Below are 20,822 nucleotides of genomic sequence, written 5' to 3' on the forward strand. Positions count from 1 at the left end.
CATTTCTCTACAATAGTTATATCTCACTTCTATGTGTTTCGTTCTGTTATAGAAAACGGGATTTGCTGTTAATTTATGTGCACTCTGATTATCGTTATATAAAATAATTTGATACATCTGCTTAGTAATTTCATACTGTAAATTTCTAAGATACAAGCTTCTTTACAAGCCTCTGAAATCGCTACATACTCGGCTTCTGTACTAGAAAGAATAATGCACTTTTATAAAACTTTTAAAACTTAAAAATAGAAAAATCATAATGAAAATTGTGTCTCAAAGACGTTTAGGGTACAGAGGTGTGGAGATCGCGACCTAGAAAACTTAGTTTTAAACGCAAGGTGGGGCAAATATATACAAAGTTACAGGGAAATGTTGACGAGAAGAGCTGAAGGTCGAGCTCTGTGGCGTGATACGGAAAAGACTTATGTGCAACAATTGTAATAATAACTGACTTCAGCTAATGATGATGATGATGATTGAAAATGACGGAAAATGATGGGATATTAAGTGAAATACAGAACTTTGACATACAACCACCTAGTAAATAATATGAATACATGCTCCCTCTTGAATACTGCCGATTTACTGTATAAATATTATGAAAATTAAAATAAACCTAAAAGTATTTTTAATTAAATGCAGACACTTTTTTAGTTCAGCATTAATTTGGCGAAGTATATATTTTTGTTTTGTACATATATATGTATATAAACCATCATCTTAAAATTTATCGACGTTTATTATTGAAATTCCTTTATAAGGATGATAATAAGATTCAAAATGTAATGTTTCGAAGCATTCTATAACAATGGCTTTTAATAAAGTATTATTAAATATACCTAATCACTGCATTATATCGACAACTATGTTTTTTGTTTACTTTACGTATGTCTTTATTTCTTTTAACACTAACAATAACTTTACGACGAATCTGCGAATCAAAGTTCGCAGTCTCCAAGTAATAACGTGATAAATTATTTACACATATCATTTATGGGCAAGTCAATTACATTGCTATTAATTATAGATAAGCATCACATTATCCGGCGAGTAAATTATACAAATACAAGATAGAATATCTTACATTAACAAAAAGATGAGCTTAAATAATTTTTTTAAGGAAAGCTGTACTTAACGAATTTTTTTTTTTTTGAATAACTACACAATAAAAAAATAATAGTTGGTCTAAAATACTTTCAAAATGCTCACAAACACTACAAATAATAGTTTTAAATTAATGATGACCTTGTTTTACTGAAACGTCTTTGAAACAGACGTAATATAAACTGCACAGAATATAAGCGAAGGCTTGTATTGTATCGCTGACTCGACATCTAGTCATTATGAAGGCATTTAAATACTTAGCTGCGACATTTCCACTGATAGTGCTGCTTCATTAAATTTATTGGACGGAAATATTGCACAAATTTGTAACAGAATATACTTTACAAATGATATTTATTCTTGGAATAGGACCGCATGTTACATAATATCAGACCCGATACAGTAACAACATCCAGTTTAAGTGCGTACTAAGTCCTACATCAATATTGTTTGAATAATATACTGACACACATCTCCGCTTCAATGTCTTCGTGAAACCGAATTTGCAATATATTATTCTCCACCCCTAAATTGTACGAATCAAATCAAACTTGCACGGAATTTTTTCCCTCGGGGTAGTGAAACGTCTCCTGAACTAAGATTTATTTTTGCATATCAGTAAATAGTGCACATAAAACATACTTCTTTAACTCTTATTCTTGATATGAAATGTGCAAACTTTTACTGATCTCCGGGCCGATATTTCTTCAGTTACTTACTATTTACACGTGTTTATATACAAACATATGAAAGTAGTAATGCTTACGAGTGGCAGAACATTATTAAATTAAAATTGGAAACAAAATAATGTTTAAAAAATTAGTTAGTGACTTCGAACAACAATATTTATCAATGCTAGATTTTATATGAACTCAAGAAATAAATTTTACTGTTTTAAGATAAATAAGTGAAGGAAACATTATTTTTATGACAAAATAAATTTCATTATGTTTTTAAAGTCATTTGGTTTTATTAAGTAATGCTGATTAGGTCAAAGATTCGATTCAAGAGCAGTTGTCTCTAAGAACTTTGAACAATCTTAGTTTTTCTTCTTCCCATATCGACTTATTGAAATAAGAAATTCAGCTGACTATAAAGTTGTTTGTGTGGATTCTGCTGAACAAAATAACACAAATATTTATTTCCGAAGAATCTGGAGTCAGCAACGGAACATTAGGTGGAAACTGGTCTCATACCTACCATAAAGTATAAAAATATATATATGTTTATACGCAAAACAATCAATTATTTTATAATCTAATCAGAATGAGTCGTAGTCGGCTAAGAAAATATTATTTATGACATCTTTTCACAGATAAAATCATTCTCGCTCATTATCCTTGCATAGTAATTCACAAATTGTTTTCACTTGATGAGATCTAAGATTTTCGCGAGTTTTATTCATTTCAATGAAACTAATATTTTTTGGATAAACTACGCGGATTTTTATTATTTTAAAAAACTACATAATCCCGACGTTTCAGTTACTTTTCAGCAACCGTGATCACGTAGTTTATCCGAAAAATATTAGTTTCATTTAAATGTTTTCATTTGAATTAAATTTGTAATTGAAACATTATTTACCTAAATGTTTCAAAGAAACATTGTTCGTAGCATTGTACCAAACTTACTTCGAAACAATATTTTATTAATTTGATTATTTGGGCTAAGTATTTAAATTAATGGCGAAATTATAAGCGATGCTACTTCATCTAAACAATAATTTGATCAATGACAGTTTTATGAAATGACAGAAGCTTTAAAAATTAAATAAATTTATCTTACCCCTAGTGTCTATTGTGGATTCTTCAGAAAGATATCGGTAATAAATTTTTTATACATATTTTGCAATATTATTTGAATTAGCCTTCAATTTAAACTATAATTTCACTAATGTATGTATGTGAGGATATTTATTTCAAATACCACAATGAACGAACCGTCCAACATAATCCTGGTTAGTTTATAACAATACACAAGCCTTCGTTATAACTTTAAATAAATTCTGAAGATTCCTACAAAATTTGATAGGTCTTACCATTTACGGTACAAAAATATACTAGCTTTTTAATCCTCTTATATGATATTATACTTTGATACCGAAATTGAAATAACAAGTTCACAAAAACACAAATAACAAGTGAATAAATATTATAAAAAAAATCGTTGGTAATAATAAAGCTGACATAGAGCGTGCTAGATACATTAAAACCAAAACAAGGAGACCATTGTTTACTGCACATTAGTAAAGTCATTCTGATTTACAACATGGCCGGACGCACTCATAAACTATCTGAATAATTCCCTAATTACAAATCGTTGGTCGACTGATGTTATTCATTCTTGCAAACAATAACAAGTAGTTATGTTTGTTGTAAGCTAGGGTTGATTGTCCTTGTTACTATTTGAAATAACTTTGACTTGACTTGACTTTAACTCGCCATGCTTCAAAAATCTAAGCCAAAAGTTAATTTTTTTTCTTTATAGTTTTCATATATTTTTAACAGTGTCTTCGACTTTAGTCATTACCAAATGAACTGCCCTCTTATTTTAATATAAACGGTTAGTCCCCATTTTTTTTTAAATATTTAATCTACTGTGACGTCAATTCTTATAGAATTTGTTCTGGTAATTTTTAGCCGTATGATCTATCGTAATGTGATAAAATAGGCATATGATAACACGAGAATAATTTTATTATGTTCAGGATTAATTATGTATAATTAAAATGAAAACACGTCTATTTTACAAATTCGTCTTTGAATTTTATTTATAACATGAGATATTCGTGGGTCGGGGTACAAATTCATTATGAGGTGTGGGTTGAGGTACATATAAGGTGAAACAGCTAACCACCTAATTGTTCATTGCAGAAAATTGTTAAAAGATCAAATGTAGATATTAAAGATTTGAATAAAAAATATATTTATATTTATTTTATTTTTTTTAATTCAAAAACGTTACTTAGTATAAAATTAATTTTATTTTCATCCATATGTTACATCCAAACTAAATGAATATTAAACCTTGTACAGTTACGGTCTCGACTTATGTTTTGCGAAACAAACGGCAACATAATAAAAATAAAGCCATAACATATTTTATATAAGCCCATAACAATGTGTCTATTATGATAGAATACACTTCACCGGTTTGGGGAGACATAGTATGTCTATTTGTTACAATAAAGGTCTAGAAGCGGCACTGGGATTAAATCAAATTAACATCTCAATTAAGGTCACACACTCGCTGTACAATCTTGATTTAATGTTGTTTGGGTCGTTTCTGTAGCCTGTAATGCTATACTTACCGCCTTTTCAGAACAAGATTAACGAGAAACTGTCCAACGGCATTCCGGATAGCTTCAGAGTTAGATGTTAATTCAGCTGGCTTACTCGATTATCTTGATACTTGGTTTAAACATAGTATTCTTTCCTGTAATTGGTTCCAGATCTATAGTTATATGTGACTATTCTATATTAATAATTTTTAACCAGCTACTTTTATTTTTTGTAAAGTGTTGAATGGTAAAGAGGAAATATATTGTTTTTGTTTAAATATTATTTTATCGTAATATTCATAAATAATTTATAATATTTTTTTCCCCAGTTTTTTCGTCCATCTGTGCCATGTCGTGTTACAGTAAGTCACTGAGTAGGGGTAAAGTAAAGGGTGTTATTTGGAACTCCGTTGGTCACATTAGGTATTCATTAATATATATATATATATATATTAATAAGTATAAAAAATAAATATTAATTAGTAGTAAAATTCTCTCTTGTTTATTGCATTTGTTATGTATATGGTTGTATATATAAATGGTAAGTACCTTTTATATCGGTGGATTCTATCCATCCGTCATGCTCTAATATGAAATAAAATGAATACTCTTAGTGAGATTGTAAACTATTTTTCATTTTATCTTAATGCTGATTTTCTATTTTGTCAAGCGGATTTGTTTTCTTTTCGTTTTTAAGGACTTTGCTTTAAAGGGTCTAAATGGTTAGTTATTAATATTATTTCAAAATATAAAAAATGTTTTTATTTTGCAGCTGTTTAAAAGGTATAGGTAGGTTTTTTATGAAAACAATAATAAAGACTTTATGCATCCTACTGACATGACTATTCACTGGTCGATGAGGATATAAATATTTCATTGATTACATATACGTGTACGTTCACGTAAATACCAGTTCACTTGTTTATTATAAGAAACCATTATAGTCCCAGCCGGACTAAGGATTGTATAGGAAACTTAATAAAACTTGAAATAAAATACAGAAAAGCTTGGATTACATGAGAACAGAATGACTTAAAATCAATATTAAAATAAAAATATATATAAAAATTTATTTCATATGTTTTATGAAAATTAAATATACCGGTCACAAAGACTGTACAAGCGAGTGAAATACAGTTGAAGTTCTCAGTATATAACTACAAAGGATCGGGAAACAGATCCGGGCTTGATCAAATTACCATATCAGTTACAGGTGACCTTATCGAAATACTGTCGATATTTTAATGCTGTTTGGAGTTAAAATCGTTACGTACTACAAATTTTATGTATGTCACTTTCTAATTTTTGAATAAAAATGTTTAGTCTTAAAGGTATAATATTTTATGTTGAACATATTTTTTTCTGGCCACAGATAAGGAGTGAAGTGAAAACCGCTCATCGGAGTTTTATGGCTCACACTAAAACGCAAACAAACGAACAAACGCTTTAAACAAACAATATCACGACGTAAGTTTATATCAAAAATTTCTTAAAATTTTACACGTTAAATAATGTTTACTTATTATTGTTTAAGTAATGTGTGATATGATTTTTTTGATAAAATAAAAACCTATTATTACACACATTTCAATATTTTAGCTTTCTAGACATTTCTAGTACATTATTTATTTGCACGTACACATATATAGGGAAAGTTGAGAAAGAGAGAGTTAAAATCAGTTACTTTCGCAAGGTTATAATTTTTTTTTGTTTTTTGTATGGTGATTTTCTATATCATCGAGTAGAAAAGTTTTTTTGTTTTTAAAAACTTTTCATATTTTATTAAAAGCGGTACCAAATTAAAATGATTTTGTAATAATGTTTTTAATATATACATGATTATATTTTTTAAATAAAAAGCATTAGATTATCGTACATAGGAATAAAAACTAATTTAAAGACCACAGACGGCGACAAGTTGAATAATGATTGCTCGTGGTGCATTTTTGTAGTAATGGAATTATTCAAATGATTTATGAATAGATTCGGGATAATTGTAAATTAGAATGACGTTACAAATCAATAACAGATAAGTCTCGACGTGGTACAAGTGTGTGAAAAATTTTGCAGTTATATTTAATTTTAATAATATATATGTCGGAGTAAGAAGCACTTTGTCGTTTTTTAAAAGAGTGACGTCAGCATAACTGACGTCACCAATGCCTCTATTCTTGAACGTCGTCAAGATCTCAGACTCTTGAAGGTAATCTCGTAGACGGTTTGACGAGACCCTTACTTCGAAGACGTTAGATCCCTGCAACGGCTCCATCCAGACTATCTGTAATCTATTTATGCCAACTCTCGCCTCTAATTATAACCAACTGACAATCCTTGTTGTGACTACACTTGCACAGGTGGCTAAGCAGGCGGTTACGCGGGTGACACCTGATAATTTCAACTACCCTCAATTATGAGTTATTCAAAATAATAACAATTGCGCGGATATATATATTTATTAACACAACGTTTTTATATCACAATAAAGTTATTATTGTTTAATTTTTTAATAATCTCTAAGGAATGTTTGCATGAATTTATTAAATGATTTAATGAAATGGTAAGCTGAATCTGAAGTTTGTCACTTCAGTGTAAACAGTTTATTAATATTCTATTTGGTTTCATGAAACCAAGTTGCAACTGCATTTATTTTAAGATCGTGAGCATTTAATGGATAATTATCGGGACTTATAAAATATAAAAGGAAATATCAAATCTCTTTTTTTAATCTTAACTAAATAAATGGGGATAATTATATATAAATAATAGGCATACAGTAATATTTAAAAAAGGGTTGACACTGATTTATAATGTACGAGTATTTGCTATTGGGAATGACTTGTGAACTACAAAACCGGACATCCACTTAATAATACAATAACAAAGTAATCTTTCGTTTATTCCAAACTGTATCTTGCTTTACAGTACAAAATATATCGAGAACAATGTAGAAAACAAGATTCAGGCCTGTTGACGTGAGTCCAGACAAAATTATCAATCCCAACAAGGGCATCCCTTATTATCGTGTCATTCGTTTTTCATCGATAACTCTTGTGTACTATCTGATAATACAAATGTGCCAGTGATTGGATCTTGGGGGCACCCAGGAGCATGACCTTAAACTACTGTGGCAAATGAAATCAGGTATTTGTGGAAGACCCTATTTAGTAAGAAGGTTAAGGTTTATATAAATTCTTGCGTAAATGGGTTCATACATTATGGTCTAGTAAAAGGTTTCTTCTAACCCAACTTTTATTTAACCGTCCCAAGACTGTCGCCCCTTTTAAGGATTTGTCGTACTAATGCTATGACTTACTGCCGATAGAGACTACAGTTCTGAGAAATAAACAGTAAATTTCTTGATGATTGAGTCCGTTGCAGTATAAGGTAGAACTCCCAGTTGTGAAAGGTGAAGCACTTTGAAACCATCTCAATTTCTTGACTAAAATCGAGAAAAACCTCTTCACCTCTTCCGTAAAAAAGTAAAATCATTGTAACTCAATAAGAGGCGTTTCAGTTTGTTAGAGTTTGCCAGCGTGGAGTACATGGACACAAGTTAGTCTCCTATAATAAATAATAATTTGTCTATTGGGAACCAAATAACAATAAATGTTGAATATTTCTTTAAGAATTTTAAGAAATATTTTACTTATATACACTTAAATTTAAAATCATTCAGTTTTTATCATACATTTTAATACACTATCATATTGAATTATAAAATTAATGTATGGTAATATAATTATTGGTATTATAATGTCCAAAAGACAATTGTAATTATAATATCAAAGCATGTTATAAATTATTGATGTAATAAGAATACACTTTAGAAACACCCATCGGATTAAAATCTCATCAACATTTACTGATTTAATGTTGTTTGGGTTGCTTTTGCCACATGTAATGCTAATTTTACCGCCTTTTAATAGGATATTACAGGAATTGGCTGACGCCAATCTTTCTTGTATAAGAAATACATTTTAATTTTGTTTAGTTACATCGTAATAATCAGACTTATATATTAAATATTCGACAGTCTTGTTAACATGGAGAGAAATCAATTCAGGGAAAAATATGAAAAAAGGAACAATTACAGTATTATATTCAAGGGATTGTTATAAATATTAAGGATATTTTTTTAATACTACTCTTTGTATTCTATCATTAGATACATTTGGTCTTCTTAAATGATTTTTGTAGTATATGGGAATAGCATATGCAAGTATTCTAGGCATTTGAGATGCATTTAAAACATATCTGTCAACATGAAGTTTGTTACATGACAATTAAAATTTGTTACAAGACAAAGTAAAAGATTCCTCTACAATTTCGTGTCATATATTAGTTAAAATAAAAATTAAAAAGAACAGTTTCAGGCGTCTTTATTTGATATAATTGGTTGTTTATATAAAAAAATAACACTCTTTATAACAATCAATGAGCACAACAAAAAATATGCTATTAGTCTCTGGAGACTGGTCTGGTCTGGATCTTAACCAACAACACATCGGTGGTTTTTATTTCGAAAACTTTTAGGCTCAATTTAATCATTTCTTATTTCCGGCTATAATCCGTGGCATAATTTATCGGCATCATCAAAGGCCGTCTAAATTAAAATGCCTTCATTGTTATTTCTTAAGTAACCTTATATATCTTTTTAGAGAGAAAATAACAATTTTTTTTTCTTTTTTTAATCCAATCATTATTTAATGCTGTTTGATTCTTTATGTCATGATCAGTGCCATTTATAAAGAAGACGAGGATATATCGTTTATTGCGTTCCTGACAGTCTCAAAACTAGGAATTTATATAGTCATAATTTTGTATTCCACGTAATGATTGCACTTATTACGCTGCAACTGTTGATTTGAAATTATAACCTCATTAGTTACGTTTACAGTACGAAAGATATTTAACCAATTTGTGAACTTTTTTTACGTAACTATCAAAATTGAAAACAAAATTAAAAATTTATAAATTATTTCTCAGCAAGATAATATAACAAAAAATTGCTATCGATAAAAACATTTATTTAATGATTAGCTTTAACGAGAAATGATTCAGAAGTAATTAATATTTAAGTAAAGAATTACTAATACTAATAAATATTTAAATAAAGAACTAGCACCGTATTATGGAATATTTTAGTAGCGCCCTGATTACAAAACATTATTGCAACTTACATTATGCATATACATAATGCATGCACAGACATAGCTCTAAAATCTCTCGTCACACAAAAGCTGGTAATTCCCTAAGGCTGCGGTCCGTTTTTGAGCGGGTTAGAAGGTAAGAAGAAAATCATATTAAAATTAAGTCTCTTCAAATTGACTTACAAATCATTGTAAGGAATTTAAGAATAATATTGTTATTGTAATATAAAGAATAATTACGTTTGATTTGTATGAAATGAATATTTTTATATTGTCTTCGAATCTTTACTTGTAATTATTATGAAATCAAATTATATTAACTGAGTTCCGCAAGTCTCAAATCAGATCCAACCACACAGAGTTCAGAGTTGGATTAGTTGTAATTACTCGTGAATATAACATCACAGAGCTCGAGATGTCACGCCAAAAACCTAAACTACGGCCGTCGACATTGAAATGGCACAGTATATTGAAATGCAAAAAAATAATTAGATATGCAATACTGAAATTAATAGACCGACATGTTGAGTATTCTGATGATTAACCTACTGTGACATGACTTTAGAAAATGACTTAGTTATGATTTAAAAAAAATAAATTAAAATAAACATTGTTTTATCATCACTCATGATTTATATTATATAACTAAACCCTTGAAGCTCTTCTTGCATAAATATTTTCCTGAAAAATTATAATGATAGTTATTTGCTTGTTATTACTGATCGGCTCCTTCAAGTAGTTTTTAAATATTATTAGCGATCATTGGCAAATAAGATGTAGTAGGAGTTTTGTTAGATCTTCTCATTGATCATATAAAAGTTCTCAATTAAGCCTTTTAAGGATTAATAGTAATTTATCAATATATATGGGGAATAATGGAACACTGTTGTGGGTCATTTTGCATGTATATTTTTGTGATTATCCTTACTGCAAAAGTTAAGTCAGATTCGAAATAGAAACTTAATTTCAAGCTCATCAACTCGACAAATAAATCTGTATAAAATTGTGTTCTAGTGATTTAATTAAGTTTTTAGTAAATTTATGAGACATTTACAAAATTTAAATAGGAACATCTAGAAAGCTTGTCATGTCAAAAAAGTATTTAATAGATGTTTCCATAAATATGTCATGAAGTCCTCTCGAGTTAAATTTTCAAGTGTTTTATATATAGTTAGGATTGAATAGAATATATTTTTATTGGATTGTTAACAAATATTTTTTTATTATACTAGTTATCAAATATGGAATTAACAACATAAAAATTTAATAAATGAGGTTTTTAAGTCTACAGAACATTCACAAAAAAATTCCTAGACTACTTTTTAGTACCGCAGTTTATTACAAAGCAGTAGTTGTTTGTTATAAATAAAAAAAATAAATGCAGATTAATTATAATTTAATAAAAAAATTTTTGGTGTGTTTATTGATTTTAACTTACCTACATAGATACTTGTAGATTTTTTTTGTGATTGCAAAAGTTACCAAAAAGATTGCATATGCATTAAATAGTATCTGTGTATAGTTAATATCCAGTATATACTTTTAGATCTTAATGATATGATAAATAAAATCAACGACGAGTAAATATCAACAGGGAATCAATTACTCGTGAAAATGTAACGACCACAGGCTTTAAAATTAATTCAGGATGAAATGAATTTAAAAACATTGAATGTCTTTTCGCTGTGACAATTTTCACATGGATACGTGAAAAATGTAATTGCTGTTTTTATCTTTAATACAAAGCTCATTAATATGAACGAGTGTCCGTTAATTGGGTATTTATTAATATTAATTAATTTTTAAGACATCGATAGCACACAGCGTTATGTTATATATCTGGAAGTCAAAGATGCGAATTTTACCTTTTTTGAACTTATTTACACAATTTTCTTCAAGCAGGCATGAAGAATAAGGAAAATATAACTAACTACAGAGTTAAAAAAAAACAAGACAAAACAATTTAAATGTTTTCGTTAACCAAATCTTATATTTTTACTTCAATGAATTCAATATCAAGTAACGATATTTATTTATCTTTAATACAACGTAAACTATGTCCCTAAAGCTTTGTATATAAGACATTTCCTTTACTCAAAACCTATTCATGAAAATGACGCGATTCTTCCATTTGAACGTCCAATAATAAGTCCTGGTCACGCGACAGGATATTTGCATCGCTAGATGTAATCCAGATCTAGCTGGTTTTTATTCTCTTCATAAAAATAAAGTAGAGATATAGAAATGAACTCAGATACAACTCAAACGGTTATAAAACGTTACAAACAATACATTCGACGTAAGCAAATAAAGTAAGGCCATAGTGAAAATCAAATTTAATTTTTACAGTTTTCTAAGAATGTTTTTGTGTCGTATAAGAAAATAATTATAATTTTATTAACATAACATTTAATTAACACAAGAATATAACATAATATATAAAATATGTTATATCTGTAATATCCAGTTTATCGGGTTTTATGTACATGGAAATAATCTCAGGTGTATAAATATATATTTTTCATATATTTGTTTGTTTTCATCAAACTGTTAGGACTTTTTGTTTTTTTTTTTTGTTTATAAATATGTTACAATGACGCAAAAAGAAAACTATAACGTGTAAAAAATAAATATTTAGACGAAAGATACTGGAATTATTCTTCGTCTAACAATTTAAATCATAATATACTCAAACCTTTTTTCTTCTGCTGACGTTACTTTAAGAAAAAAATATTTTCTTGTTAATTATTTATATTAAAGGCTTCTGAAATCAATAATTGAATATAAAAAATTGTATAGAGACAAAGCAAGAATTTCTTTATATTTTTTTTTAATTGAACGTAATATTATATACACTATACGGGTTCGAGGACATATACCAAATTTATTTGTTACGATAAACGTCTAGAAGCGGCACTCGTATAAAATCAAATTAACATCTCAATTAAGGTCACACACTCGCTGTACAATCTTGATTTAATGTTGTTTGGGTCGTTTCTGTAGCCTGTAATGCTATTCTTACCGCCTTTTCAGAACAAGATTAACGAGAAACTGTCCAACGGCATTCTGTATAGCTTCAGAATTAGATGTTAATTCAGCTGGCTTACTCGATTATCTTGATACTTGGATTACAACATAGCGTTCTTCGTATAATTGCTGTTTTAACATAAAAGCTATGTTAAAATAATACTTGAATTAAAATACAAAATGTACAGAATAAAAAATTGATCGACTCAAGCGAATACGAACATTGAACATTCGGAGTATTGCGTTTTAGATATCTTGCCAATTAACTTATAATGGACTCGGGTCGATGTAAGAATACTTTCATCAATTTAAACGTTTAAGAATCGGGAGATTTAAAATAATTAATGCCTAGTACAAAAACATACTTCAATTAATTAAGATGTTGATTATTTCGGAAGAGACCGTCGACTGTTTTCAAACTTGCATATTGATGGCGACTCGTAATATGCTTCATATAAAAAATGTAAGGAAAGCTATTAGCTATTTGTAAAAATAATATGGGGATAAAACAAAAAAAAAATTATAGCATAATGTATCATTACCATTCGTCATAATTTTTTTTCATTGCCATATAAGTATACAATAAAATAAAAATTAAATTAGAATCACAAGGATTGTATAAGTACGTTATCTTTGGAGCTCTTGCTATTTTACTACAAAGTACTTAAACCAGTTCCGGGTCTAATCAAATTACCATATCAATTAAAGGTAATATTCTCGTAATCCAATCTTAATTTAACGGTGTTTGTGACCGTAGCATCATTCTAACTGTCTCTTATGAAGTCGAAAACCAAATCGTTTTAATGCTATCTAGTAAGAGTCAGGATTAGGAGAGTTCAGTCAGTACAATGTTATATACTAAAGAATAACCGAATAGCGCCCGGAATAGTTTATTGAAATAATAAATATTCAATATGAATGTTGATGATTATGAATGAATTATTGATGAATTATTGATGAATTATGATTAATATTTATGAATTATTGATGTTGATGAATGTCAATATGAATTCTGAAACATGTAGTCTCACAAAAAGGATTAATTGTTAACGTATACTTTTCCTTGAACGGTGTTAGAGAAAAATTTAATCGTATAAATTATATAAAGTCTTATCACTTTCAAAAATTAAAACAGATATTTTAAAAAAAGGAAATTAGAATCTTTTGAATGTGTAATAAATCATACAGGTCACGGTTGGATTAGTTGTTATTACTTGTGAATATAACATCACAGAGTGTCAGATGTCACGCCAAAAACTAAACGACCCAGCTGACATTGAAGAACAGTACACTGCAAAACAAAAATAAGAGATTTGAAAATGTTACCCGTATATGCATTTAACAGGCGTAGTGTATTTTTTAAAACATCCAACTTCAAAGTGAATTAAGACGATAAAATGTTTTGTATAAATTATGATTAAAACACACAAAAAGATTTATTTATATTTTATTATGTAACAGTTAAAAGGCGTTTTGTAACGTCCAGATAGTAATCTTTATATTACATTGTTTTTTACAAAGCTGTAACGTCATTCTGATTTACAACAATCCCGCAGCAATTCATAAATCATCTGAATAATTCCCCAATTACAAACGGCACTATGAAACTATTATTATTCATTCTGGGATTCATTATTAACTATAACAAATGATTGTGTTTGTCGCCGGCTGTGGTTATTACCATCGTTCTTATTTCTCTGTTCGTTGGAAATATTGTAGAATACGTTATTCTTGTAATTTTAAAAAGCATTTATTCTTTGTAACTTACATTAAATAAAATAATTCTGTTACCTCTACACACCTGTTTTGAGATAATACGATTAATAATACGATTTTTTTTATTTAATTTCGTTATCATACCATTCACAATCTAAATATTTAAAGTTCCTTGACGTTATAAAATAAGTTGATATTTTGGTAAAATAATTTGTCACGTAATTTAATCCATTTTGGGACACTCCATTTAGGATCGTTGTAGTTATTTTTGGTTCAATAAAGGTACTGCTTTTTCAACGCCATCACAGAGATGTTGAAATAAAAATAGTGTACAGTTTCATATCAATATAGTAATACATTTTTAAACAGTAACATTAAATGTTAATTAAAGTGTAGATATGATGTTATAGGAATGTCATGTTTAATTGCGTACGTCAATATTGTTTCTATATGCTGATTGCTGACATATCTACTTCCCCAGCTGTATATATAGTGCGAAATATCCTTCGGAAACTGAATTTGCAAGATTTTATTCTCAGTCACAAAAATTTACGTATCAAATCAAAGACGTAGGGAAATTTAGCTGAATTGAAATTTATCTTGTCAGATCATCTAATAGTTCACATACAATATATTTGTATTTTTTTATAACATTATTTTTTTTGTCATCGTAGAACGACTTCGAACTACGGTATGGTAGTTGTCAAAAAAGTCGCATAGTTTTAAATTTACATGTACATGTTTTAAAACGGTGATGATTAATTATAATTCGAATTACTGTGCGACATATATTTTTTTTAATACAGAAAACCACACAGCTTCGAATGATATATAAGATTTTCACCCGTACACATTCGTATGAAGGAAGCTACGTTTTTTCGAATACTACGCGGTTTTTATTAATCTATTCTATCTAAGCTATTGTTGCTGTATAGGAACCGAAAAATCGGGTTATGTATATCCGAAAATTTAGTGTCATTTAATTTAATATTTTATATTTCTTGTGATATTGAGACATAATTATTCGTTTTATTTTTTTTGTTAAACAAGAGAGTTTGTTTTGTCGTATGACCTATAATGTTGCCAAGATTTTTTTTCTAGTGGTCCAAAGAGAAATGAGTGAATATACTCATTTATTAGACCAGTAGAAATTTCATATAAAAACTATTTGTGTATAACACTTACTTATATATAAGCTATAATTATCACTGGAACATAGATATTCCTGATAAGGAAGTGATACAGTAAATAGCATTTAAATAATGTTCATTGAAATATAATTATGTGTATTATATCGATAAAAGTAATAAATTAAATCTAAACTGGCCAAACATTGATAGGGGATCAATTGATAGTGATAATGGAACTCATGAGTTTTACATTTAATTCAGGATGAAGTTCATTAGTAAATTGAAATGCAACTCAACTACTAAGATTTCAATGAACGAAAAATGTAGTATTGGTTTTAGATTGTAAGATAACGCATTCTAGAATTTTGTTTCTCGAAATTGCCTCATGTTTATTACAATAAGATGATACTAGCTGCGACTGCTGTTGTCACATAGATAATGTTTTCCAAACGAAGGTTTTGAAGGAGATGTCTTCGGCAGATAGACTGGAAAGATCTTTGAAATGGTTAGAAGATTAAGACATTCGAGATTGTGCCAGTTCCTTGTTAAAGAAATCCATTCCGGAGGGAAATAGTTTGACAATATCTTCCATGTTCTTGCTGAGTTGAGTGTCCAAACCCATTTGTGAGTTTAAAAGATTAGTTATTTATGTTTTTAGAGAGTTAGTGAAAGCCTCGTAAGTAAGTCACTTATTATTGAATTAAAAAACTAAAAATTATATTTTTATAATAAAAAAATAGTAGAGCAAAATATATATATGTGTTGTTTTTTCTACGCCAACCCACGAAAAAAAAACAGAAAAATTATTATTTGTGAGTTTATAGACTTGGGCAAACATAAGTCTATCGGTTACTTGGATTTAATAAAATTAACATCTCAATTAAGGTCACTCACTCGCAGTACAATCTTGATTTAATGTTGTTGTAGCCTGTTATGCCATAGTTACAGCCTTTTCAGAACAAGATTAATGAGAAACTGTCTAACGGCATTTCGGATAACTTCAGAATAAGATGGCTTACTCGATCTTATCTGTATACTTGTATTATAATAAAATTTATTTTTTTATGAGAAAGGTGGCAAACGAGCAGCCTAACATAAGAGATTTTGCGGATATGTTGCCCACATTGGCTGTTAAGGAAGACGGAGGAATGGGAATAAGGAAATGGCAGGAAGGGGTCGGGACAGGGAAAGGGCAAACGGCTTTCCCACTCATCGGACAAAATGCAGCCATTGAAAACTACTTCAGGCCGGTCTTCTATGGGAGGAAGGTAATTCCCAGGTAGAGCCAGCCCATGTTCAAGGTGTAGTAACTGACCACAGCTAGATTTATAAACGTAGTATTAATTAAAACCTTTGTAAGTTTAGGTAAGAAAAAAGTTAAAATGAAATAGAAATTCATAAAACACTTGAATTATGAAATATTTTAATTTAAATTTAGTTCCCCGATTTTTATATAAAGGTGGACTATTTACTAGTCGATCAACATTTGACATCAAGCGATTTACCATGAAAGCAGAGTATAAGTAAGCTGACTGCGACAGTGAAGTGTGTTTTTACATTATTATTATTATTGATATTTCATTTCATCAACTACAAAGACAATTTGAATATTATAGGAGTAAGATTCTATCTTAATAAATCTTAGGTCATATTTGTGGTTTTCAAAATATGTTGCAATCAATTTTTTTTATTTTCATTTTCATTTTTGAGTCATTCTTGGTAAAACTCAAAAATGTAGGATTCGATTTCAACAAGCAATCGGCTTAACCGAATTTAAAAAAATTTACGAGAAAGTAATTTTAATTAATATGTGTAATAATTAGAAGTTTTGTTATTAAAAATTTGAAACATTAAAGTGTAGTTTTTTGAGATCAATAAAGTGAGATTCTAATAAATTTTCTCATATTAAACTAACCAAGTAAATATAAAAATAGGGCTCCTGAAATTTATTCCTCTACGTGTATGCTGAAAGTTATTTTCAGATTTTAATTTCGAGAAAGCACATTTGAGTGGAAGAGTGTTTTTCTAGCTCCCTTTATGTTGCTATGACTGTGATGGCTTATTCTTTGTATTCTTGTTTAATTTTAGATCGATTGTTTTTTTTCGTAGTATTTTAATTAAAAGTTATTGTCTATGTGTCATTTTTTGTTTTTGCATTTATAAATGTCACACAACTGTCACTTTGTCATGGAGGTTAGAGACACTTAAAGTTTTATTTGTTTAAAATTAAGCATTAAAAAATAGAATGTGATATAATTCGCGGAGCTCTAAAATTTTATAGCTCCGGTATTCTCTAAAACATTGGATAATAATATCATAGGAATATGTATGTTTGGATTATACGTCTCGGTTTCGTGAGTGTGAAAAGCATAGCACTCTCAGCGGTTCTTAAGATGAGGACGTCTTCTATTTTAACAAGTGCTACCTCAGCTTAACCTCTCAGCTAAGAGTCACTTCTTGTGAACTTTGGTAACGAATCTTAAATGGGCAATTATGATCACCTGTTAGTTATGATCTCATACCTGGACATTTATTTTTTATTACAAATTAGTAATACAATTTATATACAATATAAATATTATATATTTCTTATGATTGTTCTTATTGATATTTTATCTTTATTCATAGAAACATATTGTATTATAATCATTGTGAATAATCGATCTGTTTGTTGCAGTGTGTTAGATGGTCACTGTGTCCATAGCTTTGAGTTATGGAAATTATATAAATTTAACAAATATGCTTATAAGTTTTATATACTTTTTTATAGTTGATTTATTAATATGGTTAAAATAGAAGTAAAGAATGTATAGTTGAATAAAATGTCCACGTTTAGACAGTAAATGTTATCTCTTACAAAATATAATTTCTCTTTTAATGACATTTAAAAGAATAAAGCTGAAATAAACAAATATTACACTGAAATTATGTTGCCTACGGTATCAGAGAACTTCTCAGTATTCCATGAATTCACCGTGAGGATGCCGGGTTCATGGTGTTGCATAGAAAAGAGCTTTAACAGTGCCTGGGAGTTGCGACCAGGTGTAGGTATTCGGCAAGATGAGAATGCTAAATATAAGATCCATGCAATGAGTTTAAAAATGCAAAACGAGTGATTAGGAATAGGAGATTTTTGCACTAAATGGCTCACCTTTATTCATAATTGGTCGCAAGCGCTGCCAAAATTTTATCACAGTGTGTTTCATGACGACTCTCACAGATCTGAGTAATTTAGTAAGATGGTTTAAAGGTACCGACAAAACTTACTATATCTGCGGGAAGGCAGTTCGGATTGCTAAGCATTTGTTGCTGGTATGTAACGTAGTCCTGGATAGCAATCAATACTCGCGTCCCTACGATAGGGTTCTAGAATTCATACGTCAAGCGGTTAGTCTTTCGGAAGCCAGAAGGCAAAGAGAAGTTATTAGTAGTGCTATAAGTCGGAATATCGTACTTGCATTTCTAAGTTAAAAATTTAAAACTACTTTGAAAATTTGACTACACGATGATATAATTTTTAGTAAAGGAATTACACTAAAATCCTCCTAGCAAGTGCTTTATGGAAAGCCTATACTTTGTGAGCTTTATTATAATCCGTCCCGATATCCGTGGGTCTTACAAAAATTTATATTTCTCTATTTCTTGCTTCATTACCACAAAGTACTTGAACTAGTTCCAAGCCTAATCAAATTAATATATCAATCAAAGGTAATCTAATCTTGATTTAATTCTGTTTGTGACCTTAGTATCACTTCAACTGTCTTATGAAGTCGAAAACAAAATTATTTGAATGCAATCCAGTAAGCGTCAGCATTAGCAGATAATTTAGACAGTACATAATAAATTGAAAACTAAACGAATGAGCAGTAGGAATATTTTATGGTGAAAGTTAAATATGTAAATAAATATTGATAAAATTAATGAATAGTACTCAATGCATGGTTTAGGAAAGGTTCAAAAGAGGGTTGATTTGCAAAAGGAATTTGTAACAATTTATTTGTTAACAGTACCTTACTCCTTACATTATTTAATATATAGCTAAGAGTTGCAAAAGTAGGTAATCTTCTCGAACTGCGGTCTGTTTTTAAATGGCTTTATAGAAAAACTTTATCATTATCTTTTTATCCTTTAACAAAATAATGGTAAATTTATTTAAAATATTTCCTATATTGTACTTTTAATAAATATATGTATGAGGAGTATATAATAAATCACACGGGTCAGAGTTGGATAAGTTGTTAGTACTGTGAATATAACATCACAGAGCGTTAGACGTCACGCCAAAAATACAACGACTGTAGTTGAGATTGAAAAACAATACAATGGGAAGCAAAAAGATATTTGTTTATTATGTTAATTTATTAAGAATTTATTAGTATTTCGAGTATTATCACCAAAACGTAGACACGACATGACTTAAGAAGACTTACTTCTCGAGTTTATTTTTTTTCCAGAAGTTTCTTTTACTCTACAATAATCTTGATCACGGGCGGACGAGATGAAAATATCTGTCAATTAGTTTTATGTTTGTCATCTACCGCCAAAGATTGATTAATTTTTTAACGAACCACTCGAAATGCCCTAAAACCTTAATAGTCTCGCTAGACAGATTGTCTTCCCGAGCGAAAATCTGTTTATTTTCAAAACCGACTCAATAGTTTGTTCATTGTATGTTGTTTGTATGATAATAGAACATGTTTTTATTATCTTTTGATAGTGTTCGAGGAATTCGGGGAGTTGCTTTGATCCATACATGTTGTGATTCGTATAATTAAGCGAAATAGACCTTGAAATTTCGATTTTTGGGTTGGAAAATGTGGCCGTATGAATAACTATATATATGAAATTTAAACTAAAGCTTTATAATTGTTTTTCATTAAACAAACATTCAAATTAAAGGAAATTGACAAAATGTTAAAATATAAATGCTTTAGATGACCTTATTGACTTCTTGTAACAATGGGATTTCTTTTCTTTTATAAAAACAACCTTTAATGAAAGACCATTTAAGTATATATTTGTGTGTTTTAGATTAATTATTCATCAGTACTCCAAAATTTTTGATTAAATTAAGTATGTATGTAGAAAATAACAATGCCAAGATAATACGCAAGATCCTTGTTTAAAAAATTCTTACACGTATTTGCTTCTAATTCTAATATTCATAATATTATATTCTATACAAAATTTGAACTGCACAATATATATTAGTTTAATATCTGTGATAATTCTTTTCCTCTTTCTTTTCTTTATTTTATTTATTTATTTAATTCTGTAATCCCAATGTATCTAAAATAATAAAATTATGTAATTTTATTTACTAGGAATAAGATCAATAATAATAGGATCATAGATAACACACAAACATTACAGAACACAGTTAAAGCAAAAATATAAATATAACCTAAACATGAC

Source organism: Danaus plexippus, chromosome 20, assembly GCF_018135715.1.
Source record: "Danaus plexippus chromosome 20, MEX_DaPlex, whole genome shotgun sequence".
In the NCBI taxonomy this organism is placed as follows: Eukaryota; Metazoa; Arthropoda; class Insecta; order Lepidoptera; family Nymphalidae; genus Danaus; species Danaus plexippus.